Below are 10,455 nucleotides of genomic sequence, written 5' to 3'. Positions count from 1 at the left end.
AGAATTTATAGATGTTTAGAATTTATTTTATTATAGTGATTGAAGTAGTGGTAGGCTTCCAAATTGCTTTAAAATTGTAAATATATCAAGAGAACCCTGTGTTCAGCTGATACCTATATATACATATATAATGACCTTTCATTTTAATCACAGATTTGGGGGGGGGGTTATCAGAGATTTTGCAATTTTTTTTATCAGGGAAAACCAGGATCCCTTCTAATGAGAACATGGCTGAGTCAACCTTGATACATCAGCATGATGTGGGACCCCCCACATCCCCACTGTAAAGCTGCCTGAACTGGGCTTGCCCCATTGACATAGACTGTATTTTATTTTCCAGATCTGTCACACTGGAACTGTTCAGAAGCACTGAACAGGCAGAGACACATCAGAATTGGATTTTAACAGTTTTCTGGTCTCATCGAAGATGGCACAGAGAGAAAAAATGGCTTGACAGTAAGAAGAGTGAAGATGATGCTTTGCTTCACTATACATACGAGTTGCTGATGTTAGAAGACACAGCTGAAATGGTGACACAGATATTCCCATCAGTGATAGGAAACAAAATGTTAAATACCCAGCATTCACTTCCAGACGAAGAAAAAAAATATGTTGCAACTGAACTGGCTTTTCTTTTGAATTCTTATCCATTTTAAAAATGCAGGAATTGGCTCTAAAAGTCTCAAGACTTCTGAATAAACTGCCAAATGCCAGATGGTAATGAATTTTTAAAACAAATTATTTTAAAAACGTCCATTGCCACAGTGAAAATCTGGCTGTAATAACTGTATATTTGTAACCCAGCTAAGGTAACAAAGTGTGACATAAAACCAGTTTTAAAGGTTTTTGAGTTCTGGAGGCTATTTAAGATTCAGGTCACTAGTTCAGGTTTGACTAGCATTGGCTGAAAGATTTTAGATTTTGATAAGACTCATCTGAACATGCATGGCTTGCATGAAAGGGCTTGATGGTTTCTACTGTACAATTGGTACAATATTAGCAGACTCTCCAGATAAATATGGAATTGACTGGGGGGAAGAACAAACCCTCTTGTGTTTAGAGATTAATGATATAGAAGAAATGTTGAAAAGCATCCACAGAGTGTGTGGGGAAGCTTGTATGGACACTATCCAGGCTCTAGCTGTTTGGTACCTACAGGATGTCAATTTGCAAGGCTGTCAGTCAGTCAGCTTTCACCATCACTAACAGCACTTCAAGGGGAAAATGGTAAAACGACAACAGATTTTTAAATCTTTTAGGAAATACCATAACTCCACTGATGAAGAAAGTTTGATAAGTCTTTAGAAAAAATGACACCAAGGCTGTGATTCAGCAAGTCACTGAAGCACAGGCTTAACTTAAAGTCAGTGGGATTTCTCATATGATTTAACTGTGACGTGTTGAATCAGAATCTAAATTCTATGAAATGACATCAATAATAAGGCTAGGTAAATAAGAGGCTCAGGCCAAAATCTGTCAGAATTTTGCCCTCAGTTTCATAAAAATCTTTCTCTGAGGACCAAAGAGTGAAGTTAATTTTCTTCCCCTTGATTATTTTTCATTGTTACACATCTCTGCACTTTCTGGCTCCAGTAAAGGCTGAAAATGAAAGGCTTCTCTCTTGCAAAGTTTTCATTACCATCCTTCACATGTGAATTTTGTTTTTCCAGTGCTGGTTTTCCAATGCTGTAAGATGCTTCTTACAAATTCAGTGAAAATCAGAAACCAGCTGAAACATAACATTTAAAGCAAGACTTCTCCAAAAGTTGAGGGTGCTTAAGCCTGGAAACTGGCATTTTTGTTTGGGCATACATAATAAAAACGCACAAAACAAAAATCCCCAAACCAGTCTAATTAATAAGCACATATTCTGAACATTTTTTTAGTTTTCCAATACATTTTCCAGCCTGAAGGTACAAGACAGATTACAGTATTTTCACTGACTTCAGTGGCTCTGTGCTGACTGACAACAGTTGATGTTCTGGTTTAAGAAGTTCAGCAAACTTTTGGTACAGTTGTATTCTCTTAGTCAAGCTAAAGCCAAACTCCAAAACTTTTGGGGAAAATCTACAATCTGGCAAGGAATATATAGCAGAAAGGGAACTCCATTAAATTTGTTACTGTACTATAAAATTGCTTATTCTTGCTTATTTTCTGGGGAAAAAAACAGAACCACTAACAGAAACAAAGAAATGGATAGTACTAATATTACTTTATTTTTTGTTAGTGAAAGATTTTCAGGTAGAGAAAATCCAACATTCTTAAAACCCCTGGTGGTAACAGAAATTAAATGTAGAAATCTAGGGCCAAAGATAGGGATCTTGGGATATATAGAAGCAATGGATGTAAAGATATTGGCTTGAACCAAGTACCAGTTGGGGTCTACTGATCAACCGCAAGTGCAAGGCTTTTTGTGCTTGACAGAACAATACTATCTCCAAGCAAAAAAAATAGTATCACCAACAAGCCAAGGCAATTTATATTTTCAATCTAATACCAGAAGACACCGTACCTAAATTCTAATCTGCCCAACCTCTATCTACTTTGTGCATTCAAAGTCTGGCAAGAGCCTCCAGGCCCTTTAACTCCATGCCTTTTAAGTTTGCCCTTCCTTACTGGAACAGGATTTAAGGAGGCCACTGAGTATGTCTATACATGCTTATTAAGGTGATGCACTAAACTGTGGTGCTAAGTTTATTGTTCCTGGGTGCTGCATCTACATGTGCACCTGGGACCGCAGCACATTGAGCCACCTTGGAGCAGTCCCAGCTTGCAGGGGGCCCGGCACTGCTCCGATGCAGTTCAACCTAGCCAGCAGGCAGCCCCCACACTGGAGCATTCTCATGCCCTAGCCAGCTATGTCAGCATCTACACATGCGCTGATGTGGAATAAAAAAAAGTATTTACAAGTACTACCCTGCTGTGGAGATAATTAGTTTACTGCAGCCTAATAGGGTTGCACATGTAGACGCAATGTACTGCAGAGCTAATTAATCTACTCCACAGTAAACATCTTGCATAGATGCACCCACTGTGTAATGTACAGTATACAAAGGAAAAGCTGCTGACCCTCCCAGTTTATTTCTTTATTTTGGCCAGGTGTGACTACAAAGAACTATCTACTCTGGGGTTTAGTTCAAAATTTCCATGTGTGGCTATTCTCAGTTCAATTCTACCTGTTGTAATAACAGCAAGTGTGCCAATGTATACAAGATACCGTAATACTGTTGACATTTTTAGCAGAGGATCCTTCAATTCTTCAGAGCAGGTTGGTGCATTTAAAGTACTATATTTTAGTTGGTCCTGGAAATGCTAGTCTTCCCACTTCTGCTACTTCCCATGCAACCCAACTGGTAGCAAAAGGAAAAATCAACAAGAAAAATTAGGAAACAAGACCATATTATGTGACCCCTACCTGCTTGTGCCTTGTGCTTCCATTTAAAGCCAGATACACAAAAGTACTTTGGCACCTAATTCTTACCGATTTTAACAGAAGTTAGGCACAGAAACAACTTAAGGATAACTTTAAATAACTTTAACTTAGACTGTGAGTCGGGAAAGCAATCAGGATGGTCACTGAAGAATAGGAGTCGAGGTATGCTCCTGAATAAGGACTTTACACCTCTGCTGACTGAATGAAAAGCAGTGTAAAATGCTACCAAATCAGAACATTCCTGGTACTGAGCATGGGTCTGAAATTCACTAACTTGGCTCCTCTCCCAGCATCAAATTTTATCAAGCTCCAGTGAATCTATTCAGTTCCCCAAAAAGCTATCCCAGATAATTTTATAGTCTGTACAAATCATTAATGGTTAATTTGAATAAAAATAAAGGCATTTTAAAATGCAATCTAATATTAAACAGTTCAGCATTACCTTAGGAGGAGGGCCAGCCTCAACCTTATCTCTATCTTGATTACACCTTTTGAATTCTTTTCCCCATCCTCCTATTTCAGCTGTTTTAAGAACGCTTAAAAATATGCTCATCACAATTGATCTGCTGTAAGGATGTTATAAACTAGAAAAGAAAGGGAAGGAAAAAATGGTTGGGAGGGAGTGACAGTCTTTCTATCAGAACATCTTCTTTTTCTTTAAACAATCAGGCTACAAACCAAGCAACATCACTAACTTAATGGGCCATAAGAGATTTTCTGGACTGAAGTGGGTTGATTGAATAATCAAATTCCAAGGCCTAATGGAAATAATAAACCTTCTAAATCCCAACCTTGCAAAAAAAATCCACTTAGAGTTTTTATTGGAGAGATTTTTACATCAAATGCTTAATGAGATGGCAAGCATGCATGAATAATTATTTTTACTTACTGTTCCCATTAAAGAAAAGATGAGTTATAATTCTTTCAGTCAGAAGTAAAAATTCTTCCTTGATCATTAACATTAAATTGGCTTCTTATTTCACATTCAAAGGAAGCAGCACATTTAAATTGAGCTTCAAATAGGCAGAATGAATATCTGCCTTTAATAAAAGAATTATATTTTTCTCTCGTCCTTCTGATATTTTAAAAATTGATAAAAGAGAGTCGTAGAGAAGCAGGGTTGAAGGGACCTGCAGAGGTCATCTAGTCCTACCCTCTGTCTGAGGAAAGATCATTCACCCCTATAAGTATATAGGGGGTGTACATCAGGATCTGGGGGAATGTCTGTTCACCAGAGCACCCCATGGAATGACAAGGTCAAATGGTCACAAACTTCTCCAAGACTGTTTCAGGCAGGATATAAGGAAGAGCTTCTTTACAGTCCGAGCCACCAAGACCTGGAACAGACTGCTTCCAGAGGTGGTGCAAGCACCTACTCTGGACTCCTTTAAGAGTCAACTGGACATTTATCTTGCTGGGATCCTGTGACCCCAGCTGACTTCCTGCCCCTGGGGCAGGGGGCTGGGCTTGATGATCTTCCGAGGTCCCTTCCAGCCCTAATGTCTATGAAATCTGTGAATTTCTGTCCAAACCATCCCATACAACCATAATCTAAACTGTACATAAGAATACCCTCAACCCTGACACAACATAGATCTAGCACCCTAACCTACCACAAGTAAAGCAGGGGAACCACAGCAACCAACATCCTGTTTCTATAAAATGTTGTCAATATACGCTCAAGAGATCCCGGGTAGAGGGTCATGTTCCCCACTACAGAGGAAGCAAAAACCCCACAGTTCATACCAATCTGACCATGGGATAAAATTCTTTCCTGACTCCAAATACAGTAATTGGTCTAAGCCTGAGTGGAGGGGCAAGACCCTCTAGCCAGGAACCTCTGGCTTTGCTCCTAGGAGGAGAATCAGCACACCCCAGTTGAAGCCAACTGTAGCCAACACCCAATGCCTCTAAGGAGGCTTAAAAACATCCTGACACATATAGCAGAGAAAATGGGTAGGGAGGAGGTTGAGGGAGCAAACAAAGCCCAGAAGCATCAGAAATACCCAAGGTAGAAAATAAGCATAGCACCTGATCAGTGGCCTTCCAACCTCTTCTTGAAAACCTGCAGTTATGGAGAGACCACAACTTCCCTAGGCAGTCTATTCTACTGCCTTACTTTTCTCACAGTGAAGATGTTTTTCTGGATATCCAATCTTGATTTACTTTACTGCAACTTCAAGCCATTGGTTGGCATCCTCCTCTTTGTTTTCCTTCTTTATGGCACCCCTTCAAGCATCTAAAGACTGCTATCACGTCCCCTCTTATGTGCCTTTTCCGCAGCTAAGCATGCCTAGCTCCTTCAGTCTCTCTTCATATAGCTCCTTCAGCCTCAGAACTTACATGTTGTGGCAGACAAAAACCTACCTGAGCCTCTAACAACTAAAACTTCCCACTCATGCAAGCACAGTGCGAGAGTACTATTTTCTTCCGGCAGTAACTAAGAATTGTTTGGCTTTTTTTCTGATGGGATAGCACTATAGCTGCCTTACAGCAAGGCCTTGTGCTATGGAGTTGGTTGCGTGGGAGAAGTCCCAGTGCACCTCTTGTCCTTGTATAACATAGGTGTGAAAGTTGTATTTCTGGCACATGGGTACATTGCTACACAGTGAATATCAGTTCTTCAATGTTGGGGATGAAAGTGTCAGTCTTGTAGCCTGTTTGATCAGGCAGGAATTCTAAACAGAGGAGCAGGACACTCTGAATTGTACATATCAGTTAATACTCTGTGTAGTACTGAGCACACTCAATACTTACTAAACCCCATGGGAACATAGGGCAAGCAAAACTTCCATGGAAGTTACTGGGGCATTTAACAGCAGAAGAATGATTTGAAGTATCAAATGGCTGGTTGGAAAAAAAAAAAGAAAAGAAAAATCAACTAATTTACTTCGCATATCTAATCATTTCTTTGCTAAGTATTCAGTGCTGAACCGTCAGCTAGTAGCAAGTGCACAAGAGCTGCAAATACAGACAGAACTACATATTTTTTCTAACAAAAAGTATTCAGCTTCTACAGCAGGAGAACCCACATCTATGACATTTTTCAAATCCAGCCAAGATGAAAAAAAATGGAGTGGCATGTGTTTATTTCAGATCACGTACAGAAAACACCATGAATTTTGACACTAAGTAGGAAAGGCATCTTATATTTTGCTGCACTTGATAGCTTTTAGATGCACTTTAAACCCCTTGGGAAGGCATGCCTCTTCTCTCGTATCTAGCCTTTTAGTCACATACACAAGGCTCAACAAACTGGGCATCTGTAGTATTAAATATATATATAGGTGAAATTTCACACAGGTGTCACTTAGACAGCTATTAACAAGGCTACTGATAGCAACAGATAATTTGTATGCCAACAGCAGATTATCATTATGAAAAAACCATCACAAAAAGAGCCTTAAAAACTTTTCTGGGAAAAATAATCAACAAATATCTTATAGTTGATTACTCCCCTGGCAGCAAAATTCAAACCATCTCCCTCATCCTCTTCCCTAGAAATCAGGCACCCAGTAGCAAAACAACAAGAGCCCTGGGTGCTGACTTAGAGTGGGCACAGAAATGGTGGCTGCCCCTATCCAGTGTGTAAAAGCAGCTTGTTATACCTCTGCAGGTGTCTAATATAATGTGATAGTTATGGCTATATAAATATTCACCTATGAAAACTGCACCAGTAGTCTTTGATTCATACATTACTTTCCCTTCCTGGGTACCACTGTGACTGGGAAACACACAATTTTAATATATCTATCACCAAAACTTCTCTGTGAAGTGGGGAAATATTACTATCCCCATTTAACAGGTGTGGAATGCAGGCACAAATGCAAGGCAATCCATGAGTTAGGTGCCTGAGACGCTGGAATTTAGTGATTTCCTCAAGGTCACAGAAAAACTCAGTGGCAGAACAGAAACATCAAATGCAAGTCTCTCATCTTCCAGGATGACTGCCGTACTTTGGTTACTCCAGTCCCTGGTGAATGTTACAATTATGCTGTGATTAATGTGTTAATTGCACCATAAATTGGAACAGTGCAACCAGTCCAGCCAATTTATGGTACCATAAAGTGGTATACCAGCCACAAAGATATTCCACAAAATATATGGAACATCTTTGGACTTATTTGTATGGCACCAGAAATTCAATGAGCAGCAGAAGATGGCTGACTGTCAGTACTGGCTGATCCTAATGTTAAAAATGGCTATTACAGTAGTATGTTACAAGTCTCCCCAGTGGGGAGAAGTCAGTGGGTTCCACTGGAGGGGAACCTAGGAACCTACTAGCCTGACAGTTTTTCCTGCCTTATTCCCAGTAGCAGCTTCAAGGCAAAGCACTTTAAAATGCTGGGCTGGGGAAGCCAGGCTGCATGTTCAGTTTTAGGCATCTTGAGGCATGGGAACCCAGGATGGAGGAGAGGTTCCCTGATACTGGGGCCCTAGGATTTCTAAAAACTATGTATGCAACTGGGCTGTCCCAGAGCTGGCCAACCATCAGCCAGTTGTTGGCTCTAACCCTAGGCAGCCTTGAGTCTGAAACTGGACAAAGCTATCCCAGGGCTGGGTCTGCCAATCAGACAGCACGGGGGGTTGGAATTTGTCAGGGCAACCCTGCCTCAGGGACAGAGCCATATCCTACCTGATCTGCAAGATTCCACTGGGCCCACTCTGCTGCAGTGTGACTGGGATAATGTCTGGCATGCCAGGAAGTGTGATGCTTGGGGTAGGGTATAAAATTCCTCTGATAGCAATCATAGAGTTCTTTTAATGTCTGCCAAGAGCTTCAGTTTCCAAGGCACTATTCTAAAGAAGCTATCAGTACACAGCTGCTGCATCATAAGTGCCATCTCAATGTTTGTGGAAATTATTATATACAAATCAGTCCATCTAAGTTTACTTCCATGTGTCTCCTGCTTGGGTGTAACATCTGCACAGCCACTTCAGTACCCTCCTTATAATTCTCCTTTGCAGAGCTGCAAGACCACTGCCTATTACCTCATTGTTTCCATATATTCCCCTGTGTGTCTACCTCTGTCACCTCTTGCATTACATGTAAACTTTAAGTTTTTTAGGACAAGCACAGTCTTTTCTCTCTGTGTTTATACAGCACCTACAATACTGAGATCCCGGTCTGTGGCCTGAGAGCTGTGGGTGGGTCTGGGGGAGTGGTGGTTCAGCAGCACTCTTGGAGGCTGCTTGAGTGCCCCCGCGTGCTGACCTGAGCTAGTGCAAGCTGCCTCCACTCCCTGCCAACCCTGCTTGACCCAACAGGTGAATATCTTGAAAAAGTCACTTACATCTCTGTGCTCCTCCGTTTCCCACCCATAAAATGGGCTGTGCTGCTGTAAAGATAAATCCAGATGCACTTTGATGATTCTTAGACACTTTGTTGACTGACTCCAATAGGTATCTATAAATACCAAGTCCCCTGGTAGATAAATCTGTATATTTAATGAAAAAGTGAAAACTATTCCCTTATATCTTTTCAGTGATTCATTTTGTTTGTGTATGCTTCCTGTTGCTTTGTGCGAACATTGAGGTGACTGAAATCTTATTAGCACAGATCTGCCAGGTTATGTTTTAAAAAGCTAATATACTCACCTATGGACAAATAACAAAAGTAGCCTTGTTGCTATCCAAAGATGACTGTGTTTTAGGCTAACCCCATTCCACAATTGCTGAGGGATGTTCTATATTAAGATTTCTGTAGTAGTTTCAGTGGAATGATTCAGCTTATATAAAAATGTTGGCCACTTTGCATTTTCCCCAACATACCACTTATGCTTGCAGCATAACTGGTGGTGATCCTAGGTCTACAGCACTAGAAGATCCCTCTAACATGAAAGGGCCACTCTTGGGTCAGCTGCTTTAGCTTTTGGTCCACTATCTGCAGTAACATATAGTCTGAATATGCATCCTTCTCAAACTAGAATTGGAGTACCAATACTGAATAAATGGGGTCAAGTCAAAAAGAAAAGCCCACTTGAAGAGGCGTTTGAAGAAGTAGAGAGGTAATAGTGCAGAGAATCGGGGAAGAGACTCCAGATGTAGGGAAACCACACAAATGGTGACATTACTTTTGAGGGGTCAGTGGAAATATTTCCATTAACCTTCATGGGCTTTGGAGTAGGATGAGAGCAGAGACATATATGTTGGCTGTAAACAGATGTTCAAATGACTTGGAAGAATTCTTACAGGTTTGTTCTTCTGGTAGAAAAACTTACCCAAAGATGCTTAAATAGACATCCAAATAGTGAGGTCCTAAACAGAAGAGAGCTTACAGTTCTGATGCTGAGCAGTCAGGGGGGCTCTGTCCACACATCTCAGCATGCTCTGCAGGCTCCCTCCATCCAGGTGGGAGTTGACGGAAATCAATCGTCATGGTGCCCTGTGACCAGTGGGGTCCATCAGGGCTCTGTCCTAGGGCTCTTACTTTTTAACATCTTCATCTGTGATGTAGACCATGGTGTCAGAAGCAGGCTAGCCAAGTTTGCCAATGACACCAAACTCTGGGGTAAAGCATCCACACCTGAGGACAGGAAGGTGATCCAGGCAGATCTTGACAGGCTCATGAAATGGGCGGATGAGAACCTGATGGTGTTTAACACCAAAAAATGCAAGGTTCTCCACCTTGGGAGGAAAAACCTGCAGCATGCTTATAGGCTTAGCAGAGCTATGCTGGTTAGCACTACAGATGAAAGGGACTTGGGGGCATGATTAAGCACAAGATGCACATGAGCCTTCAATGTGATGCTGTGGCTAGTAAAGTGAGCAAAATGCTGGCTTGCATCCATAGATGCTTTTCAAGCAAATCCTGGGACGTCATTCTCCCATTGTACTTGGCCTTGGTGTGGCGGGCCAGTAGGGGGTGCTCCTGCGTTGAGCCACCCACCTCACTGTGCCCGACCACCTTCCAAGCTCCGAGTGCCTCCCTAAGGGTGCCTCGCATCCAGCTGACCCCCTTCCTGGAGCACATCGCTAGCCTGGGGGTAATGTAAGCTGCCACCACCCTGAGAAGGGACTCT

The 10,455-nt window shown here is 41.5% G+C and overlaps 1 protein-coding gene and 1 long non-coding RNA gene across 2 annotated transcripts in view; one reads left to right on the top strand and one right to left on the bottom strand.

Annotated features, from left to right (window-relative positions):
- Positions 1-10,455, bottom strand: part of LINGO2 (leucine rich repeat and Ig domain containing 2) — an 880,510-nt gene that overhangs the window by 326,554 nt on the left and 543,501 nt on the right. The gene's annotated exons all lie outside the window — the stretch shown is intronic.
- On the top strand, positions 151-2,133 carry LOC109297331. The gene is made up of 2 exons (XR_002097286.1): positions 151-260; positions 341-2,133. It is a non-coding gene; the product is annotated as an uncharacterized LOC109297331 (long non-coding RNA).

This window comes from Gavialis gangeticus, unplaced genomic scaffold (genome assembly GCF_001723915.1).
Source record: "Gavialis gangeticus isolate Ggan-Ray unplaced genomic scaffold, GavGan_comp1, whole genome shotgun sequence".
In the NCBI taxonomy this organism is placed as follows: Eukaryota; Metazoa; Chordata; order Crocodylia; family Gavialidae; genus Gavialis; species Gavialis gangeticus.
The sequence above is the reverse complement of the archived record's forward strand: the minus strand, read 5'-3'. Positions and strand labels throughout refer to the sequence as shown.